We start from the raw sequence: 19,375 nt of genomic DNA on the forward strand, positions 1-19,375 counted from the left end.
ATAACTGTTACCTTTCCAGCATGTAAGTTAAATATTCCTGTTTCTTAGCATGTCTCATATTATTTTTGTTGTTAAAACTGGACATTTTAAGTAATGTATTTTAGCAGCTCTGGGTTCCGGCCTTCCATTTCTCCAGTTTTGTTCTTGTTACTCTCTCTTTTATTGCATTAGTGACTCGCTGGATTATTTTGGTGGAGTTTAGGGAGCTGTGTGTTCCTGGCTGCAGCAGTCAGGAGTGGATTCTCTACCTCCCTGGCCAAGGAGTTGAGGAGCAAAAAAATTATTCTTTGTTCAACAACCAAAGTCTTTCTTGCCAAGTTTTCATTGGTTTTCTTGATTATATGATTTTTCATTTGCCAGTTAAATTTTGCTCATTTTTATATTTTCTTAACAGGCTGCATGTGGAGGAGATGGAAAGTTTTCACAACTAAGCTTAAAATACGCTTTAGTGTGAAGTGGTATTTCACTTTTTCTTCAATTCTAATAAATGTAATCTAGCTTTTTTTAAAAGTTTTTTTTTCAATCTTAATATATATGGAAATAAAACCTCATAAGGATTTTAGAATGTAACACAGACTTACATCTCCTTCTCTGTGGGATTTTATATCACTTTAGGAAGTCTTTTTGTTTGTTTATTTGGTTTTTTACAATTTTTCTGTAAATTACCTCAAAGATAAATCACTGACTGATTTTCTAGTGTATTACTCAGAAATTTCTCTTTAATCTACCTTAGATACAAGGGCCCACATCTCCTCATTTCAGTTCCCTGCTCATTCATTTTACTCCTTCACTACTATCATTACAATGCTTATTCATTTACCACTGAAACTCTTATTGACCTAATGAATCAAACCGCCCACCCCTTTCACTCTGTAACTTTCTTCTCTGCTCCAAACATCTTTTCATCAGCTTTTCTAGGGGTTGCCATATTCAATAACTCCTAAGAGTCCACTTTTCTATGAGCCAAGAATAGAGAAATTGAGAAAATCAACAATTTTATTCAGATTTTAAAATGTCTGCTATGTCTCCTATTTTCATTATGTTTCCAATGACACTATCTTAAAATGGAAACTTATTTCTTCTTACTGTCCCTGGTGAACAATTTAGACTTCTTGCCTTAAAATATTTTCTGTCAAAATATCTTCCCCAACTTTGATAAAGTAGATAAAGACATAGAAATCCTAACAATATTAAATGATATTAAAATGTTAACTACCTTACTCAGATTATCTTTTTAAATCCTCTCTGAAATAACATATGATAGATGAAACTCTTAAAATCAGGTTCAAGATGAGGAAATAAAGGTTCATAAAGAACAAGTAACATGCCTAAATCATAAAAATTAAACTAATTGTCAAGGTTTTTGCATATTCTTATATCATATCAACTTCAGTGTCTCTCAGCCACAATAAAATATTTACACTGGTGTGCTTTATATAAGTTGGTTTGCACTTATTTTAATTCTTTACTATATTCTGCTTTATAGTAAATCTTTATGTGACTATGCATTGAGTATCCTTTTAGACTCTGCAATTGATAAGGGTAGAAATCATTTCCTGAGTGTTTATTAAAATGATTTGATGTGGAGTCACTCAGCAACAATTAAATGAGTCTTTCCCATTAAAGACATTAAAAGACTATTGTTAATTAATAGCTTAATTATTTTCTAGTTTTGCAGTAGTTGAATAACTTTTTCCTTCATTTGAGAGAGGTAATAATTTCATCATCTTGGCCTCTTTCTAATTGTATCATTATGAACTCCCTGCCCAAATCTAGCCTGAAGCTTCAGCTAGTTAAATATGTTTTGTAACTTTCCCTAAAGGACTATTAAATCAGCATCCCTGAATTAACCATTATTCAGTGATGGCTAAAGAGATGCCCAAGGGCTTATGCCTATTCTTGTAATTGCTATAAGGATTTTTAAAATAGCTGTTTCAGTTCAGTCACTCAGTTGTGTCCAACTCTTTGTGACCCCAAGAACTGCAGCACGCCAGATTTACTTGTCCATCACAAATTCCTGGAGTTTACTAAAACTCATGTCCAGTGAGTTGGTGATGCCATCCAACCATCTCATCCTCTGTCATCCCCATCTTCTCCTGTCTTCAATCTTTCACAGCATCAGGGTCTTTACAGATGAGTCAATTCTTCACATCAGGTGGCCAAAGTATTGGAGTTTCAGCTTCAGCATCAGCCTTCCAGTGGATATTCAGGACTGATTTCCTTTAGGATTGACTGGCTTGATCTCCTTGAAGTCCAAGGGACTCTCAAGAGTCTTCTTCAACACCACAGTTCAAAAACACCAATTCTTCAGCACTCAGCTTTCTTTATAGTACAACTCTCACATCCATACATGACCACTGGAAAAATCGCCAACATCCATTGGATCATCGAGAAAAACAAGAGAGTTCCAGAAAAAATCTACTTCTGCTTAATTGACTACACCAAACCCTTTGACTGTGTGGATCACAACAAATTGGGGAAAATTCTTAAAGAAATGGGAATACCAGACCACCTTACCTGTCTCATGAGAAATCTGTATGCAGGTCTGTATGTATCTTTGTTTAGACAATTATCTAAGTGCTATATGTGTTTATCAATTTGTCTATCCATCTATCTTTTTAACTTCCCTGATAAGCTAGTATCTCATCTGTCTATTAATTATCAACATGCTTGCTCAGTAAATTATCAACCTGTGATTTATTTGCCTTTCTCAGAATGAGTGCATGTGCATGAATTTTATTCAGCTATGAAAATAGAATATAAATAAACAAATATATGGAGTAGTTATTTTTTCTCATTTAAGCTGAAATAGTGGGGCACTTCCATTCCATTCATTATGAACCTAGCTGCAAAGTCATTAGAGATTTCGTGAGGTATATAGCAGCCCAGAATATTTGGTTAGGGCTCTCCTGTTTCAAGCAGTTAATGTTGATAGACTAACTGTATAAGCATATATGATCCTTTTAAAAGGTAGGAAGCCTCACAGACTGTGCTCATAGGGAGTGGAAATTTTTACCGAAAACTGAAGCCCTAGGATCTAGGATCCAATGTCCTCAGGTAAAATTTTCCTCTGGGATCTTTTTTTCTCTATGAGATTCTGCATGGGATTAGGGTTTATGGCACTCATTCCTCAGAATATCTACAAAGTTGTGGATTTTTCTCAATTCTTACTATATGCTTCAAACTCATTTTTCAAGGAAAAGTTCTACATTTAGTCTTCCACTAACTATCCTCTATCATTCTAGAATCAGAGAAATTCTATATAGTTTCTCTTCAAAGGACTTAGAGACATATTGTTGATCTTTCTTTCCTGAGTGGAGGTCAAAGCAGGTGAATTGGAGGTTTAGGTAAATTCGTGTTTTTTTTTTTTTCATATGTAATCATCCCTTTACACGTGTACATTAATTTATTTATTCACATATCATATGGTACTAATTAATATATGCACAATGTCTGTCGTGTGTCATGCATGTATGAGGCTCTGTGTGCTACCTGCAGCGTCTTGTGGAGATTTAATTGGTCATCTGGCAAAAGTTAGTTTTCACTGCAATCACAAAGAAGGGAAACACCAAAGAATGTTCAAACTACCGTACAAATGCACTCGTTTCACATTCTAGCAAGGTTTAATCACAGTTCTTCAAGCTAGGCTTCAGCAGTACGTGCAAGGACAATTTTCAGATATACATGCTGGGTTTTGAAAAGGCAGAGAACCAGACCAAATTGCCAACATTCGTTGGATTGGAGAAAGCAGGGGATTCCTCAAAAGCATCTACTTCTGCTTCACTGACAATGTAAAAGCCTTTGACTGGGTGGATCACAAAAATACGGTGCAAAGTACCAGACCACTTTACGGGCCTCCTGAGAAATGTGTATGGAGATCAAGAAACAATGGTTAGAACTGAACATGGAACAACAGACTGGTTCAAAATCAGAAAAGGAGTACATCAAGTTCATCAAGGCTGTGTATTGTCACTCTGCTTATTTAACTTATATGCAGAGAACATCATGAGAAATGCCAGGCTGAATGAATCACAAGGTAGAATCAAGATTGCTGAGAGAAATATCAACGATCTCAGAAGTGCGGATGATACCCCTCTAATGGCAGAAAATGGAGAGCTAAGAGCTGCTTGATGATGGTGAAAGAGGAAAAGTTGGCTCAAACCAACATTCTAAAAACTAAGGTCATGGTATCTGGTCCCACTATTTTATGGCAAATATAAGGGAAAAACTGGAAGCAGTGACCTGTTTTCTTTTCTTAGGCTCCAAGATCAGTGCAGAGAGTGACAGCAGCCATGAAGTTAACAAATGCTTGCTCCTTGGAAGGAAAGCTATGACAAACCTATACAGGGCATCAAAAAGCAGAGACATCACTTTGTTGACAAAGGTCCATATAGTTAAAATTTTGTTTTACCAATAAGCATGTACAGATGTGAGTGTCGTACCATAAAGAAGGTTGAGCACCAAAGAATTTATGTTTTCAAGTTGTGGTGCTAGAGAAGATTCTTGAGAGTCCCCTTGGACTGCAAGGAGATCAAACCAACCAATCCTAAAGGAAATCAAACCTGAATATCCATTGGAAGGACTGATGCTGAAGTTGAAGCTCTGTTACTTTGGTTACATGATGTAAAGAGCTGACTGACTGGAAAAGACCCAGATGCTGGGAAAGATTGAAGGCAAAAGGAGAGGGGGGTGGCAGAGGATGAGAAGGTTAGATCACATCACCAACTCAATGGATATGAATTTGAGCCAACTCTGGGACAGTGAGGGACAGGGGAGTCTGACATGCTGTAGTCCATGGGATTGCAAAGAGTCAGACATGATTTAGTGACAGAACAACAAATAAAATTATCAATGGCATTTTTCATAGATTTACATTAAAAATGTTTGCAATTTATATGGAAAGACAAAGATCTTGAATAACTAAAACATTCTTGAGTGAGAAAAAGAGTTGGAGGAATCAGGCTCCCTGACTTCAGACTATACTGCAAAGCTACAGTTGATTAAAACAGTATGGTACTGGCACACACACACACACAAAAACAGAATTAGATCAATGGAAAATGACAGAAAGTCCAGGGGTAAACCCACATATTTATTATGTGTCATCTAGTCTGTGGCAAAGGAGCAAGTATATGCAATGTAGAAAAGACAATCTCTTCAATACATGGTGTTGGGAAAGCTGTAAAGCTTGATGCAAAAGAATGAAATTAGAACACTTTCTAATACCATACACAAACATAAACTAAAAAAAGAATTAAAAACCTAAATGCAAGGCTAGATACTATAAAACTCTGATAGGAAAATATTGGAAGAATGATGCCATAATCTTAGTTTTGTGAAAGTCGAGTTTTAAGCCAACTTTTTCACTCTCTTTCACTTTCATTAAGAGGCTATTTAGCTCTTCTTCCCTTCCTGCCAGAAGGGTGGTGTCATCCGCGTATCTGAGGTTATTGATATTTCTCCTAGCAATCTTGATCTTGATTCCAGTTTGCGCTTCATCCAGCCTGGCATTTCACATGACGTACTCTGGATTTAAGTTAAAAAAGGAGGGTGACAATATACAGCCTTGACGTACTCCTTTCCCCATCTGGACCCAGTCTGTTGTTCCATGTCCTGTTCTAACTGGACCTTGCTTCTTGACTTTCTTACAGATTTTTCAGAAGGCAGGTCAGGTAGTCGGGTATTCCCATCTCTTTAAGAAGTTTCCACAGTTTATTGTGATCCACAGAGTCAAAACCTGTGGCATAGTCAATAAAGCAGAAGTAGATGTTTTTCTGGAACTCTCTTGCTTTTTCAATGATTCAGCAGATGTTGTCAATTTGCTCTCTGGTTCCTCTGCCTTTTCTAAATCCAGCTTGAACATCTAGAAGTTCATGGTTCACATATTGTTGAAGCTTGGCTTGGAGAATTTAGAGCATGACTTTATTAAAGTGTGAGATGAGTGCAATTGTGTGGTAGCTTGAACATTCTTTGGCATTGCCTTTCTTTGGGATTGGAATGAAAACTGACCTTTTCCAGTCCTGTGGCCACTGCTGAGGTTTCCAAATTTGCTGGCATATTGAGTGCAGCACTTTCACAGCATCATCTTTCAGGATTTGAAATAGGTCAACTGGAATTCCATCACCTCCACTAGCTTTGTTCATAATGATGCTTCCTAAGGCCCACTTAACTTCACATTCCAGGATGTCTGGCTCTAGGTGAGTGATCACACCATTGTGATTATCTGGGTCATGAAGATCTTTTTTGTATAGTTCTTCTGTGTATTCTTGCCACCTCTTCTTAATATCTTCTGCTTCTGTTAGGTCCATACCATTTCTGTCCTTTATTGAGCCCATCTTTGCATGAAATGTTCCCTTGGTATCTCTAATTTTCTTGACAAGATCTCTAGCTTTTCCCATTCTATTATTTTCCTCTATTTCTTTGCACTGATCCCTGAGGAAGGCTTTTTTATCTCTCCTTGCTATTCTTTGGAACTCTACATTCAGATGGGTATATCTTTCCTTTTCTCCTTTGCCTTTAGCTTCTCTTCTTTTCTCAGCTATTTGCAAGACCTCCTAAGACAACCATTTTGCCTTTTTGCATTTCTTTTTGCATGGCAAACCTTGACAGCATATTAAAAAGCAGAGACACCACTTTTGAGAGACCCATGGACTGCAGTGAGATCAAACCAGTCAATTCTAAAATCAGTCTTGAATATTGAATGGACTGATGCTGAAGCTAAAACTCCAATACTTTGACTACCTGATATGAAGAGTCAACTCATTGAAAAAGTCCCTAATGCTGAAGATTGAAGGCAAAAATGGAAGTCAGTGTCAGAGAATGAGATGGTTAGATGGCATCACTGACTCAATGGACATGAATTTGAGCAAACTCAGGGAGATAGTGGAGGACAGAGCAGGCTGGTATGCTACAGTTCATGGGATCTGAAAGTGTTGGCCATGACTTAGCGACTGAACAACAAACAGCTGTTCAAAAATATGTGGGTGACTCTCACATACATGTCAAAAAAATGAAAGACACATATAAAAGAGCCCATCTTATATATTCCTCTTCATTTAGTGTTCAAGAAAGCACAATGATTTGTTTGTGGTCTCAGAATAATTTATCCTAGGGGGTGCCAAATGGAAAGTGATGAAGGGTCCTTCTGGGGTTCTGATAATTCTCTACATGTTTTCCTATGTGCTGTTACAGATATGTTCATTCTGTAGAATTTAATTGATTTATACAAGTATTAAGATCTTGTACTTTTATCCTCTGGGTGTTATACTTCAAGAGAAGGTTAATAAAAGTGTTATTATTAAGACCAAAAAAATATATCTGAAGGCCCAAAACCTGGACCTGTTAAGGAGATGGTTTGCAATATAAATTTCTCAATTTTACAGTAAGTACTAAATATTCTAAAGTTACTACTAGTTACTTGCCCTTGAAGAGAAAGCAGGAAGTTAGCCAGATATTCAGAAATGCTGGACAAGCCCAAAGGGAATTATAGACAGAGAAGTATCTAAAGAACTGACAGGACCCTCACTCTGATCTGCAAGTTCCTTTGTGGTTGGGCTCCTCCTTAAAATCTTGAAGGACAGGGAAATGTGCACTCTGATTGCAGTCACCTCCACATCCTTAGGTCTATTGGAATAATTTAGCTACATTACTATTGACATTTGCAACTTCACACAAGGTTGGTTTGAATGTAATACAATGTATTACAATGTATTACAATGCTGAGGAAACAAACAGCAAACAAACAAACGTGTAATATGAAAATATACAATAAATCTTAAGATGTAAAATTAAAACATGAAATTTCTTTAGGAGAGATTTTGTATTTGCAAACCAGCATGACCCTCTGCTTTGTGTTAGAGCAGACTTGCATCTTTGATTCAAAACATGTGTCTAAGAAATGCATCTCTTTAGAAGAACTCAATCCCCTTAATTCTAGCTCTCTATAAAGTAACCTCAGCAGCCTCCTTGCTTGGAGACAAAAGGATGATGTTCCTGTCCTCTGCCCCACAGTAGTGGTAATGCTAGTGGCTCAGTCCTGTCCAACTCTTGGCTCGAATTCTCTAGCCAAGAATTCTGGAGTGGGTTGCCATTCCCTTCTCCAGGGGATCCTCCCTACCCAGGGATTGAACCTGGGTCTCCTGCATTGCAAGCAGATTCTTTACTCTCTGACCCACCAAGGAAACCCACATGGCCATGTAGTCAAAGTCTAATACAGAGCTTCTACACAATGTGCGGGACACAGCTGAGTTTATCGGTTATTAGTCACCATTAGGTAAATCTGTAACATTCTATTGTAATCTGGCCATAGATAATTAATAGTTGGATTCTAATCATTGATTATGGATAATAAGAAAGGATCCAGGCCTCCAAATTAGAAGCTTTCAAGAGTTCAACTTGTTCTTTGTGCTCCAAGCCAAGGAGCTTGCCATCCATGATAGAACTCTCTGGATCTGTAACTGGAGGATAAGCTATAAGCACGTTATATGCCAATCATAGCAGATGAAGAAGAGAAAAAGAGAAAGGGGTATGTGTGCTGTATAAGAAAATTTGGGATACTTTGGGATGCATTAATATCAGAGAAGTGCTATAAAAAATAAGTCAGGATACTGGTCGCTGAGAAGTCGGTACAGGGGACAGGATTGGTACAGGGGACAGGATTGTTCCAGGTCTTGGTGAGGGCTGGGGCCTCAGCAGGAGGCTTGCCTGGCCAGATGGAAGGGACTGGAAAACCTCTTTGTGCACAGATGATCTTTTCTACAGGATTTTTAAATTATGCCTATTAGGATGCATTTGTTAATAAAAGTGCAATTATCTCAGCATGAACTGACCCATTGATGTTTTCTTTAGAGCCTTCCCTTTCTCTTAGGAGAGCCTTTTTCCTAACTGATGTTTTCCATTGTCTCTGTCATTTCTGAAACATGATGCTTCATTCAGAGAAAGTTAAATTGTCTTTAGTCTAACTTGTGCAGTTCTTTATCTAAAGAGATAACACATGAAAGAACATTTCGCCTGTGCCGAGTTGGGGAAAAAAAAAATGGTGCTAATGAATAAACATCTTGTTTTTCAGTCTCTGGACAATGTTAAAAGCAGCTTGAAAGAAGAACAACCTGAAGAATCTCAACACTAAATTAAACACATAGGCAAGACCAGATGCCGTTACAAAGACAGAATTTGACAGGAAAGCTCAGCCCAAAAGGATCCCAGCTGTTGTAGTGACACTACTTCGACGTGTCTGATGGCAGGCTAGGTGACAGAAGGCGACTGAAAGTCGCTCAGTCGTTTCTGACTCTTTGCGACCCCATGGACTATACAGTCCATGGAATTCTCCAGGCCAGAATAGTGGAGTGGGTAGCCTTTCCCTTCTCCAGGGGATCTTCCCAACCAGGGCTCAAACCCAGGTTTCCCACATTGCAGGCAGATTCTTTAGCAGCTGAGACACCAGGGAAGCCCAAGATACTGGAGTGGGTAGCCTTTCCCTTCTTCAGCAGATTTTCCTGACCCAGGAATCAAACCAGGGTGTACTGCATCGCAGGTGAATTCTTTACTAACTGAGCCGTCAGGGAAGCCCTAGGTGAGACAGGAAAGCCTCACCTGACATGTAGATTCAGAAGGAAGCCCAGTTCCACGTCTCTTCCCATATGCCTTACCTAAGTAACTCCTATTTGTGGATTCCTACATACAAATGGGCTTTGTTTTCTCTTTAGGTCTGTTCAAAGCAAATGAATTTCTTGCAGAATGACTTTTGTTCATATTCCCTATCACTAGATTGCACTTTAAAATCTTAATAATCCAAGAATTACTGTTGTCAAATTCAGGCACTTGAGCTTTATAGGATTTCTGCTGGCTATTTTAAATCACAAAATTAACACGTCTGAATTTTCTTATCTATAAATCCATGATTCTTGGACTTTTTGAAATCAGGGCCCTCTCAAAGAATATTAATAGAGGATAGCAGCATACCTTCCCAGCTTTTATTTTATAGATAAGGACATTAAAACCAACCAATATCTGAGGATGTTAATGTTTCATAATATACCCAACTCAAGCCATAAAATCAAAAAACAAGTTACCACAAAGCAAGTCAGTTTTACCAACAGCTCTCAACTCAGACATGCAGAAGTACCTCTGGATTTTTGCTCATCTCCTTAGTAACAAAGATTCACCACAAACACTCCGCACTTCCCTTTCTTTGTCATTGTATGAGGGTAGAGATGGAGACGGTGATACAGAGTGAAGCAAGTCAGAAAGAGGAAAACAATTAATATATGTATGTGGAATGTTAAAAAAATGGTACAGATGAACTCATTTGCAAAGCAGAAACAGAGACACAGATATTTAGAGAACAGAGGTATGGACACCAAGGGGGGAAGTCTGGGGGGGGGGTGGTATGAACTGGGGGATTTTGGGACTGACCTATGTGCTGCCGATACTATGCATAAAATAGACAGCTAACGGGACCCTGCTGTAGATAGAACACAGGGAACCCACTCAGCCCTCTACGGTGACTCAGTAGGAAGGAAATCCAAAAGAGGGAGCACGTGAGTGCGTAATAGCGGATTCGTTGTGTTCTACAGCCAAAACTCAGCACTGTGAATCAATTATATTCCAATAAAAATATTTGAAAAATATAAAATTTGCTTCTTCAACTACACTGCCTGATAAAATGATCTCACAGCCTTATTGTGCATGAGTCCATTAATGTTGTTTGCTTACACTGAATTTCCTAACTAGATTGAAAACTGTATGACATCAGGAGAAACTGATGCTTTCAAGAGTTTCTATTCATTCTTTTTTCAAGAAGGATTTTTTATTATTTTGCACAAAGAATCATTTTGAAGACCTTTTAAAATATTAAACCATATCTATAGTTGGATTCCCTTTAAGAGGGAAAGTGAAAACGTTAGTCACTCAGTCATGTTGAACTTTTTGTGACCCCATGGACTGTAAGCCTCCAGGCTCCTCTGTCAATGGAATTTTCCAGGCAAGAAAACTGGAATGGGTAGCTGTTCCCTTCTCCAACAGATCTTCCCAACCCAGGGATGGAATCCAGGTCTCCCTCATTGCAGGCAGACTCTTTACCATTGGAACCATCAGGGAAACCCCTTTAAGATAGAAGTATTAACATAGTAACAAAATATTTTGCAGGCCACTTAGGCTGATATATACTCACATTCTATTTATAGTAACATAGTAATTATTCATAAATTATCTATTGGGGAAATGACCTTTCGATGTTAATCTTTAAACTTTGAAGTTTTTGTTTTTATTTTTCAGTGATTTCTTCATGTTATATTACTGTTTCTCTTCCTGTATATTATCAACTCAAACACATAGCATACTTCAGGTTTCCAAACATAGTTTTTTTTTTTTTTTTTGTCTATTCATCCCATCTATTTTGAGGACAATTTTAAAACCCACAGAAATTCAATGGAAAAGTTAAGAATATTTTGAATGGTAATCCCTCCCTAGGTGTTCTATGCAAATTTTTAAATAGCTGTCTATAAAATGGTTATAAATGCGTATTCTTGATAAACCAGCAGAGAGAACACCTATACATTTTTGAATTGCAATGCGATATGAAGTAGAGTGGAAGGATTTAATAGTATTCTTCAAAATATTTCATGGGCACATTGTCAAAATACTTAAGCAAGTGCTTTTTTTTTTTTGTATCCTTTTCTACTGAGTCAATATTAGTAATTTTCATAAAAGCATCTTGCAGAGTCAAGAGAGTCATGAATGCCTTTTTTTTTTTCCATGAGCAGAATGAGCTTATGTGGAATATTGATTCTTCATGTCAAACACAGCTGGAGTGTTTCACTGGCAATTCCAGATCTGGCATACAAAACAGTCTCACTATTTCTCATACCCACTGAATTAGATTAAGATTGGTTAAGAGGTACCTTAAAGAGATGCTACTTGAAGGTTAGTCTCTTGTAGCACCGAGGGAGATGAGAGAATATTATTAGTCATCTTCTAAAGTGCCCCACGGAAGACAAATCAAAGCTGTTTTTGTTTCCTCAATGCTTTCCGGGGCGCAATAACCCACTTCTGATGAGCCATGTCAGTGTTCCCTTCCCGTGGTCCCGGCGCAGATGACTGCAGAGCGCGCCATTCTCTGAGAAGGGATTAGGCATCTGTTGCAAACAGATGGGCTACCCCAAGTAACGCATAACAGGTAATAGCCAAGCAGAATGAATGTTCCCCAGTTCTCAGGGCTGATTTAATTGGATGCTCCGCCTATGAATATGCTGCTTAATTTTGAGGGAGTTTACTGCATTTCAGAGAATTATCATGCTTCTGAGGACATTTTAATGCTTCTTAATGCTCTGAGGTGAGCATTAGGAGTTTTCTGATTTCTGGCTTATAGTTTGTGCTCAGGTTTTCCTCACTGTGTGTCTATATCATGTGTATGTGTGCACGATGAGTCACTTCCGTTGCGTCTGACCTTTTGCGACCCTATCAACTGTAGCCCACCAGGCTGCCCTGTCCGGGGGCACTCTCCAGGCAAGAGTCCTGGAGCGGTTGGGCTGCCACGCCGTCCTCCAGGGAATCTTCCGGACCCAGAGATCGAATCCACGTTTCTTATGTCTCCTGCATTGGCAGGCGGGTTCTTTACCACTAGCGCCACCTGGGAAGCTATATCATGGTGGTTAACTAATTCACATCTTACATTTTTGTTTTCGTGAGCCATTTACGTTTTCAAATTATCAAAGCTTATTTTTTCTCTGCAGACTTACAGATAATATTGAAGTGAAGCATTCTTATACTCTCTATTCACTGACATTTTCAGGATCTAAGTTGTATATTTACATAATTTCTTCTCTTTATATTAAAATCTTGACATCACATTTTTTACTGAAAACAATTAAATAGATTGCCAAACTGTAGTTATAAATAGTTTCCACTGGAAAATATATGTGAAATGTCATATATTTATATCAGGAGTTTTATAGTTAATAAAGTGACTTAAAATTTATAAGCTAAGGAGTTCACTTTTTGCTTCTGTATTAATAAAATGCAGAACTGAGTTTGGTATAAAAGCAGAATCCAATGAGTGGCCTTCTTTATGTTATCTACAAAAGCACTTCCCAAAGATTTTAAAGTGTATGAGCTTGGGAGGGGAAAAAAAAACAAAACGATATGCATTTCCCTCTGGCCTTCAAAGTTTGGGGTCATTTATTACCACTGATAAAATACAGCATGCCAACTAGCAATGGATTATCCCAGTTCCTTCCACTTTACCCTGTTTGATTTTTACTGAATATTTACCACCATTTATAGTCATGTAAAGATAAAATTTCAGCATGGGAAGGAAAAAAGTATAGATATAAGGCAACATTTTTTTGTGGCTGCCAAATTCTTAATTCCCAGGAGCAAGTCACTATTTGAGGGAGAAGCTGAAGAATAGTCGCATTTTGTTACCATAAGACAAGGTGTCACTTTATGATAAATAGAAGGTATTATTTTGAATCCACAATTCCATATATATTTCATGTATTGGCCTTAGAAAAACACGTGTAGTTTGTCATTTCCATGAGACTGTAGAAACGATAAACTGAATAGACTTGTGAATTGTGTTTCAAAAAAATTGTGAAAAGGAAAAAGCTGTGACATAGGTAGCCACAGAGAAGCATATTCATTTTATTAGATTTTAACACTGAACAATCCTTGTTTATTTTATTTAATTTTGTTTTGAAGTATAGTTATTTTTTGTATTGCATTGTTATACAATTTAGTTATACAATAAGTAGAGTTATTTTGCATTGACATGTAGTTATATTCTTGCCTGGAGAATCCCAAGGACAGAGGAGCCTGGCGGGCTACAGTCCGTGGGGTCACAGAGTCAGACACGACTACGAGACTAACACACACACATATAGTTAATTTACAGTGCTGTGCTAGTTTCAGGGATACAGCAGAGTATTTCAGTTATACACACACACATATATATGTCCGTATATACATGTTCATTTTCAGATTCCTTTCTCTTATAAGTTATTTTGAAATATTGGGTATAGATCCCTGTGCTATTCAGTAGGTTTATTTTATATATAGTAGCATGTGTATGTTACTCCCAAATACCTATTTATCTCTCCTGCCACACCTTTCCCCTTTGGTATCCATAATTTTATTTTTGATATCTATAAGTCTGCTTCTGTTTTTTTTTTTTTTTTTTTTTTTGACAGAAAACCACCTTTATTCTTTAATTCTCCAGGTGAGTTATAACAATTCTAGTAAAATGTAACTTTGTTGTCATTGGTTTAAACTGACAAGCCCTTCACTTTGGTGTGGAATTTATTTATTTTTTTTATTATTATTATTTTTATATTATTTTTTTTTAATTATTTTTTTCCAGTGGGTTTTGTCAATGGATATGTTTATTTGTATCATTTTAAATTCATTTCCACATAAGAGATATCACATGATATTTGTCTTTCTCTGTCTGACTTCCTTCACTTCATATAATAATATCTAGGTCCATTCATGTTGCTGCAAATAGTCTTATTTCTTTTTTTTTGAAAGAATGAGTAAATATTCATGTGACTGAGTATATTTTCTAATATATTAATAAAAACTTATCAAGAGAGTGCAAATATTTTTAACTGCCATTATTTTGAAGTAAGCAAAAAGACTTGGAAGGCATCCATCAATGGTATCTAGGTAGTTTTTTCAAATATAAACCTTAGAGAACAGTTAACACTGTAGTATTTATAAATACTAGCCAATTTTTTTGCATTTTTATAAACATTAACTATTCCAATCCTGTAAGATAGATGAAAGTGAAAGTTGCTCAGTCGGTCCAACTGTATAGTCCATGGGATTCTCCAGGCCAGAACACTGGAGTGGGCAGCCTTTCCCTTCTCCGGGGGATCTTCCCAGCCCAGGAATTGAACGGGGGTCTCCTGCATCACAGGCGGATTCTTTACCAGCTGAGCTATCAGGACAGCCTAAGATAGGTGGCAATGCTATTATCCCCTTTCGTAGACAAGGAAATGAGGCAGCTGAGAGTCACGAAGTGATTTACCTAAGATAACATGGCAATTAAGTGACAAGACCAAGGTGTGAATTGTGGCCGCATGGTTCCAGAACATGACACTATATCATCATGTGTTACTATAGCATCTATATTTAATGGTCTCTGTGATGACATGATGGCTTTTATTTCTGAGTAATATTTGAAAGAAACTACTGCTGTTGAATTCATTCCCCTCAAAAAGATATGTTGGAATGCTAACCTGAAAATATGAGACTATCTGAAAGTAGGGTTGTCATAGAGGTGGTTAGTAACTGCATGGTCACATTGGGGTAGGATGAAATCTTGGTTCAATAAGAGCGGTATCCATACAAGAAGAGGAGAAGAGAAACGGACCCAGAAACACACAGGGAGAAAACGGACAAGGGAAGCAGAAACTGGAGGGGCGCCTTTCAAGCCAAGGATTGTTAAGGATCACTGGCAAACAGACCAGAAGGAAAGACTGTTCCTTACAAGTGTCAGAGGGAGTATGGCCCTCCCACTACCTTGATTTTAGACTTAAACCTTTAGATACTCGAGGCAATGACTTCCTGTTTTAAGCGACCTGCACTACGATTATTTGCAGACACAGGGAACTAAAAATAAACTGGCCACATTAATATACAAAAGCAGCATCAGTGATAGTAAACAAAGAGGCACAAATAACCTTCAGAGAGGTGGAATTTATATATGGATAAAAATCTAGCAAAAGACTTCGAGGTTTTCAAGGAGCCTGTGCTTTTTGCTTTGATATTATCTAGTGATTAAAACATACTCAGTTTGGGTAATAAAGTTGTGATTTCTGGATATCCCTTGCTGAACTATTTCAGGTATCTAACTGACCCTTGTGTATGTATACAACTTAAACTGGAAATATTGAGGATGGAGATAGCATACCTCCTGATATATTGCCTGGGTAGAATTGTTATGAATGATAAAATTGTCCTGGAATTCATCCATTTGGGCCAAAACAGACTCTCTGCCCTTGCTTCATGTTGGTTTATGGCAGAAGTCAACACAATGTTGTAAAGAAATTATCCTCTGATTAAAAATAAATTTTAAAAATTTAAAAAAATATAAAAAAATAAGGTGAATAACCAATAAGAGATACTGTATAGCACACGGAAGTCTGTTTAATTTTATGTGGTAGCCTGGAAGGGAGAGGGGGAGAATGAAAAGTGAAAGTGTTGGTCGCTCAGTCGTGTCCGACTCTGTGCGACCCCGTGGACTGTAGCCCTCCAGGCTCCTCTGTCCATGGGATTCTCCAGGCAAGAATACTGAAGTGGGTTGCCATTCCCTTCTCCAGGGGATCTTCCCAATCCAGGGATCGAATCCAGGTCTCCTGTATTGCAGGTGGATTCTTTACCATCTGAGCCAGGAGGAAAGCCCAATTGTTGCCTCAAAAAGACAAAAAGGGGGAGAACCGATACTTGTTTATGTTTACTGAGTCCCTTAGCTGTTCGCCTGAAACTATTACAACATTGTTAATTGGCTTATCCCAATACAAAATAAACTAATATTGCAGTAATAATTGCAACAAGGGAAAAATAAGAGAAATTAACCATTAACTTAAATGATTTGGAAAATATGCCATGATCATGAATTGGTAGGCTCAATAATGTCTATCTTCTTCCAGAATGATTTAACATAATCTCATTCAAAACTTAGCAAATTTCTTTCTAGAGATTGGCAAATTGATTTAAAATGCAAACTTCCTAGATAGTGCAAATAGTTTTACACCTAAGTTTGAGAAACTCAAACTAGTTGATTTCAATACTTACTATAAAGCTACTGTAATGGCGATCCTGTATATTAGAGTAAGGAAAGAAAATATATCAGTAAAATAGAATATGGTATACAGAGTGGACAGAAACATATGCTTTAATTTTTATAAAAGTTGCTAAGGCAATTTAACAGTAAAAAGAACATCTTTTTAAGAAATAGGTCTGCAAACACTTGGATGTCTGTATATCAAAGAAAAATAATCTCACACTCTGACCTGCTTCAAAAGCAAAAATTAATTCATGGTAAACTGTGAACCTCAGTAAAGCTGAAATTATAGTTCTTCTACAAAATAAAGTGACCAAACATGCTTGAGACCTTGAGACAGATTTCTGAGACTTGCCAAAGCATTAACAATTAAAGAAGAAAAATTGAAAACTTGCAAGCAGTAAAATTAAAACATCTGTTGATGTCATCTTGGCAATTGAATAAGCTTGCCAACAAAAGAGATAAATATCTGCCCTGAATATTTGACTAAGGACTCAGATCCTGAATACATAAAGAACTTCATATCAGCAATGAAAAGATTAAAAAAGTTGGGTAAAAATGTCATCATATTCTGACTTGACTGTTTGCTGCTAGTCTGAAAACTCAGACTAGTGTCACAGGTATATGAGTATGGGCCAACATGGCCTGTATGTTGATGTGTGTGTGTGCTAAGTCGCTTCAGTCGTGTCTGACTCTTTGCGACCCCATGGACTATAGCCCACCAGTCTCCTCTGTCCATGGGATTACCCAGGCAAGAATACTGGAGTGGGTTGAATTTCTTCCTCCTGGGTATCTTCCCCACCCTGGGATGAAACTTGCCTCTCTGACATCTCCTACATTGGTGGACAGGTTCTTTATCACCAGCCCCACCTTTGAGGGGCTGATACAGGTTAGCAAAGCTAAGTCACTGGAGGCCTGTGTTGCTACACACTGAGCTGCCTGGGGCCCTCAGCCTCGGTTGCACTGTGCCTCCAGGCTTTGTCTGAGCGCTGTGAGACCAGCGGTCCAGGGCAGGAGCCTTGGGGCTCTGGGAGCGGCTGGCCATGTGCCCTAGACCTGGTAAACGGGAAGGGCTTGCCGTCCTTGGGGCATCGCTTTCCCTTCAGCACCTTGCTCGTTTGTTGTGCTGTTCGTAGATGACTTGGGAAGCTTTCCCCCTGAACCTGCATCATGTCTAGTGGGTTTTCCAGCACAGAAGCCACCAGGGTGACCTGGCACACAGATCTGATCAAACCCTAGTTGATTGTGCACGAACTGCTAGGGCTAACTCACAGGGAGATCATTGAAGGCTTTTGGAATGTTTATCCGCATGAAGGATTCCTGGAACTTGATCAGCGATCGTTATTCACTCTTCTCCCATGCTTCACACTTATCTTTTAGTTAATTGGGAATAAACCCTAAGACCAGCTCCCTTACCTCCCACTGGCTGTCTGACTGCTGGAGGGACTCAGACTCTCTCCTTTCTCTTTGATACTGTGTGACGTGAAAGATGCAGGCTCAGAGTCCGATCTTCTCCTCTGGGATGGAGTTAGGATGCTCATCAGAAGAAATGAAGCTCCTTTATCAAGAACCGGGGTTTCCTTAGTGACTCAGTGGTAAAGAATCTGCCTGCAATGCAGGAGACACAGGTTTGATCCTTGGACCAGGAAGATCCCCTGGAGGAGGAAATGGCAACCCACTCCAGTATTCTTGACGGGAGAATCCCATGGACAGAGGAGCCTGGCGGGCTACAGTCCATAGGGTCTCAAAGAGTCGGACAAGACTGAAGTTCTTTAAAACTAGAAAACTGGTCTAAAAATCTAACTTCGTAAAACTGAGTGGAACTAAAAATACATTGATTCAAGATGTATTAGATCACAGATAAGTGTAGCCTTACAGTTGTATTTATCCACAGAGGATAAGAAGTTTCTGTCTGTTGCTCTTGGAAATGAGAAGGTTCAACCTTCTTTGATGTCCAGCCTAATGTCCCAGTAAACACTTGGGAAGGTTTCACAGCACTACTATCTCATGATGGTACCCAAAAAGATTTTATTAAAAAATGCCTAAAATGCCTATTAGTAATTAAATATGCAATGTGCCTTATGGATATAAATCAGACACCACTGTAAAAATGTTGTGGTGACACTTAAAAGCGGCATGTGGCTGACATAGAATAGCACATGGCATGCCTTGCTTCACAGTATGTGTGCATGCCTGCTATGTCACTTCAGTCGTGTCCAACTCTTCACGACCCTATGGACTGTTGCCTGTCAGGCTTTTCTGTCCATGGAATTCTCCAGGCAAGAATACTGGTCTGCGTTGCCTTGCCTTCCTCCAGGGGATCTTCCTGACCCAGGGATCGAACCCCCATCTCCTTCAGCTTCTGCGTTGCAGGCAGGTTCTTTACCACTGAGCCACCTGGGAAGCCCATATGCCCATGATGGCAACTAACGCAAACCTTGACCTAATCAACATGAGTCTCATATTACACAACTTGCCCCAAAATTTACCAATAAAATTATTCTCGAACTCACATTTGTTCTTGACTTCCGAGCGCACATATCAGTGTGTAAGTTATGCTCTGTTAGAAAATAAGTGAAAATTTTTTAACTA

The sequence above is a fragment of the Dama dama genome, chromosome 21, assembly GCF_033118175.1.
Source record: "Dama dama isolate Ldn47 chromosome 21, ASM3311817v1, whole genome shotgun sequence".
NCBI classification, from domain to species: domain Eukaryota; kingdom Metazoa; phylum Chordata; class Mammalia; order Artiodactyla; family Cervidae; genus Dama; species Dama dama.